Below are 5000 nucleotides of genomic sequence, written 5' to 3'. Positions count from 1 at the left end.
AGTGCCGAGAACCATTAGGTCTTCCACACGCAGCTCCCAGCAAAGCAGCGTCGGCCAACCATGAGCTCACCTCTGGCAGTGGCCCTGGAGCCAGAGCTGTGCTCGGGTCAAGTTTAACACACACACAGGGCCGCTGACAGCTTTTGCTGGGCCCAGGACAAAGTCATCTGAAAGGGCCCCCAACCCAATGCTATGCAATGTAATGGGGACCCAATTCTGGGTCCCATATCTACCTGGGCCCGGGACAACATACCTGCTTGTCCCCCCCTGTCAGCGGGCCTGCACACACAACAACAACATTGACTCACTGGCTGCACTCACTCAGGCCCACTCTGCTGCCCACTCACCCCTCTCTCTCCTCTCTGCTCTGGCTCTGCAGCTCAGCTATGGCCAGCTAATGGTCGGCCGGCTTCCCAGAAGGAGATTTAGCTTGCATTGGACCGCCTAGCCTGCTCATGGGACTGTGCTTTTGGAGAGAGAGAGAGAGAGAGAGAGAGAGAGGGGGGGGAGTAAAGGGAGAGAGAGAGAGAGAGAGAGAGGTTGGGGTAAAAAGAGAGGGAGAGAGATAGAGAGTGGGGGGGAGAGCGAGAGAGAGAGAGAGAGAGAGAGAGAGAGACAGACAGAGAGAGATGGAGAGAGACAGAGAGAGAGAGAGAGAGAGAGAGAGAGAAAGAGAGAGAGAGAGCTCCTTCAAACTTTCTGGAAGAGGTTCTACATTTGGAACACTTTTGTGTGCGTGTGTATTTTTTTTGTCCCTGCGAGACCGCTTTGCTTGCTTTGGAAACCTCTTATCCCATTGAGTATGACCTTCAGGGATGGAGAGTGAGCGAGAGCAAGAAAGAGAGAGAGAGAGAGAGAGAAAGAGAGAGAGAGAGAGAGAGAGAGAGAGAGAGAGAGAGAGAGGGGAGCATTTGTTCTCTATGACTCTTCCTTTGGAGCGCACTGCACTACGGGCCTGCTATGTTTCATTTTCTTTCCGTGCGAAACCTTAATATCTGCTGAGGAAACCTGTCTCCCGTTGGCCCTGCTCTATGGCCTTTGGAACTCATCCTTGCCTGAAGCAGTGGTTCCCAAACTTTTTCAGCGGGGAACCCCCACCCATCATAGTCTTAGCCTAGCAATCAGGCTTGTACAAAATTCCGAATGGACAGAATTTAAATTCAAAGTAATGCCATAATACGAACACTAGGTGGGGGTGTTCTATGTACTTTCAATGGGTGGTGTAGATTAAATTCAAAGAAATTCAAGGTAATGGCACCACCTAGTGTTCGTATTATGGCATTCATTTGAATTGAAATTCTTTCCATTCGGAATTTCGTACAAGCCTGCTAGCAATGGATGTCTAGCGATATTAGCGGAGAAACTATTAGCGGACAAATTGTCCTTTAATATTGCTACATTTTCCATTTAATAGTTTGTCCGCTAATGTTATAAATCCACAGGACAGCAAGTACATATATTAGCTGTTAGCTGTTGACCTGTGGATTTCCCATTTGTACTGTATGCAATGTCCCTTTTGCCTGCAACCCCCCTTCAGTTACTCCGCGACTCCAGAGATTCTTTAAGTATATAGAGATATGCCAACATAATAGGTTGCTATGGGCACCTAACATGATCAGGTTCCGGTCTGCCTAAAGGAGCGTGTCATAATGCTCCTACAATGAATAGAACAGTCCTTAGGTCTGCCTAGGTCTGCCTAAAGGGTAATAATAGAACCCGGAAACAATGGGCCAATGGAACCTCTCTCTCTCTACTCTCTCTGGCGACTCCCCTAGGGGTCCCGGCCCCCAGTTTGGGAACCACAGTTCTGATGGATATTAGGCATGAAAATAATTAACCTTGCCTGAAGATGCCTCTGGAATGGCTAACGAAGTCAAATGTCTGCAAATGTTCTTAAAAGTCATGGAGTTTCGTTCAGGTTCACTTGCAAAAGGTTTCAAAAGAGACGACAAATAAATCCTCTAAGTAGGTGTATGAATGTATGTCTAGACAAAGTTACCTTACATAGTTCAGGTAACTGTGTATTTGCTCAAATATACCGTACCAGTTCAAACAAAACTCCTCTGCCTTGAACTTGCAGCCCACGTCTGTCTGCTGAAGGAGACATCACACACAACATTGCACAAATATTCACCATATATATATTCACAAAGTCAGATCTCTCTATTTCACTCTCACACACACACACACACACACACACACACACACACACACACACACACACACACACACACACACACACACACACACACACACACACACACACACACACACACACACACAGGGCCGCTGATAGCTTTTGCTGGACCCGGGACAAAATTATATGAAAGGGCCCCTTGCCCAATACATGCAATGAAATGGGGACCCAATTCTGGGCCCCCTATCACCCTGGGCCCGGGACAACATACCCCCCCTTCACATGTCGGCGGGCCTGCACACACACACACACACACACACACACACACACACACACACACACACACACACACACACACACACACACACACACACACACACACACACACACACACACACACACACACACACACACACACACACGTATACTACCAGTTCAAACAAAACTCCTCTGCCTTGAACTTGCAGTCCACATGCCACATCTGTCTGCTGAAGGAGTAAGTGGTGATACATACTGTAGGGTGGTTTCCAATATGTAGACTTCCACCCTCCCTTGCTCACTTGCCTGCTGGTGACCTCATGATGATGTCACTGACGACAGAAAGTTAATTCAATATCTTACAAAAGCACAATTCTAATGTAATTTTCTCATTTGCAATCAGGATAGTGAATGAAGAACAGTCCCCCAAAAGTTGTTGTAGCTTGACTGACAGCAGGGAAACTTTATTGTTTTCTCCACGGAGGCAGGACCAGGAGGCTGGGTGAGGCCACAAGCACAAGTGGAGGATGGGAGTGTGCATATTGGAATGCACATATACACTTGAATGACACGGCATGGTTGACGTTCAGGGCCAAAATTGTTTGCGGGGGCTGGAAATGTTCACTGGCAACCATGACTGCAGTGCCAAACACCATCTACAATGTTCTCTGCAGGATAAACATTCTCAAGGACGTTTTATACGAACAGACGATGGGCACAGACGAATTTATGTGAATTATGATCAGTTTCTGGCCAAACTTGTTGATGGGCATATTACTCAGTTTTGTCTGGAGAGGAGACAGGCATGTGGTGTACTGTACCTGTGGTGTAATCAGAACAATGCCAAACTCAGGGCTGCATCCCAGCCCTGGAACAGTTATAGCCTAGCACCTGCCATCCCCATAAGCCACACTCTGTGCCTGTCTGAATGAATACACACACAGTCGCGCGCGTGCACACACACACGCACGCACGCACACACACACACACACACACACACACACACACACACACACACACACACACACACACACACACACACACACACACACACACACACACACACACACACACACACACACACACACACACACACACACACACACACACACACACACACACACACACACACACACACACACACACACACACAGAGGCTGGTGGTGAGACTGCTGTATAAATTACAACCAACTCAGCCACACCACACAGTGCCCACATCACCAGCCAAAGCCAGTCTCGGAAGAAAGGAAGGCAAGATGAAAAAAAAAAGAAGAAAATCAAACTATATAAATCTTGGATGGCCACCTTCCATTCCCAGCCTAGACCGTGGCTGGACTGGCCATAGGGCATACAGGGCATTTGCCCGGTGGACTGTTAATGATTGTGCTACTTGGAATGAGCGCCTGCGGATAAAAACGGGAAAAATTGGCCAATTTTTTCAGCCGATTTGGGCCCATAGAAGTCAATGTAATTTGTTGAATTTGGGCGGAATTTAGCGCATTTTGACGGTTTTTGAGAGCCTTTTGGGCGGGATTTGATCAGACACATCTGGCAACACTGCTTGCTCAATGCCTGGTGGACCGGTCTTGGCTGAACATGCCCGGCCTGGTTTTTCATCCCAGTGCAGCCCTGGCCTAGCCCAACACCTGGCTTGCCAGTGGCACGCCGTGCCCTGTGCCATGCGAAATGAGATGGGCCGTCTCACTTTTCACCCAAGTCTGGAAGTGCGGCTCACTCTGGCGTGAGAAGAGAGAAGAGACACCCCCCTGAGGGCTGCCATGTGTTAGCACTTCACTTCTTCGGCTCTCTCAGTTTTTTAAAAAGTGAGATCTGCCTCTAAGAGTGGTGTTTAACTTTGGGAGAACATACAGTCAGGGCCGCTGACAGCTTTTGCTGGGCCTGGGACAAAGACATATGAAAGGGCCCCACACCCATTACATGCAATGTAATGAGGAACCAATTCTTTTTAAAGTCAGTCAACAATATTACAGGCGATTTTCCTCATCCCATGACATGGTATTTTAAAGTGGCGATGGTAAACAGGGGCACTGTAGAAGTTGAGTGCAGTATACTGCCCTACAAAGCAAAAAGGCAGTAACTGCGTAGAGCTCAAAACTGAGTCAGTTGACTTTAAAATGATACTGCAATCCAGTATAAGTGTGTTTTGAGATATTATTGGCATGTGACAGTTTTGTTACTTTATATTACCATCTTTTTTGAAGATCAATCATTTTATTTAACTTTAGACTTTGATATTTATGGCATTAAAGTCATAGTAACTCATTTTAAACAGCAATGCAGTTACTGCCTTTTTGCTTTGTAGGGCAGTATAGATCTAGACAACAGTGTTGCCAGATTGGGCTGTTTCCCGCCCAATTGGGCTTCTTGGAATGGCCTTGTGTGGGTAAAAATGGCATTTAGCTGAAAAACCCGCCCAATTTTTGCCATAGAAATCAATACAATTGGGCGGGATTTTGTGCTCCTAGGCGGGTTTTGAGCATTTTTTGGACTGGAAATCATCAGCCTCATCTGGCAACCCTGCTAGACAATCTGCTCAAATATTGATAACAGACACTCCACTTCAGAAACTGTGTGTAGCTTTGCT

At 47.1% G+C, this 5000-nt stretch overlaps 1 protein-coding gene across 1 annotated transcript in view; it reads left to right on the top strand.

The window, feature by feature from the left end:
• The window catches only part of LOC134436687 (RNA-binding motif, single-stranded-interacting protein 3-like), a 388892-nt gene that overhangs the window by 331210 nt on the left and 52682 nt on the right, over positions 1-5000 (top strand). The window lies entirely within an intron of this gene.

This window comes from Engraulis encrasicolus, chromosome 20, assembly GCF_034702125.1.
Source record: "Engraulis encrasicolus isolate BLACKSEA-1 chromosome 20, IST_EnEncr_1.0, whole genome shotgun sequence".
Lineage (NCBI taxonomy): Eukaryota > Metazoa > Chordata > Actinopteri > Clupeiformes > Engraulidae > Engraulis > Engraulis encrasicolus.
Note: the sequence above shows the minus strand (reverse complement) of the source record. Positions and strands in the feature narration are given on the sequence as shown.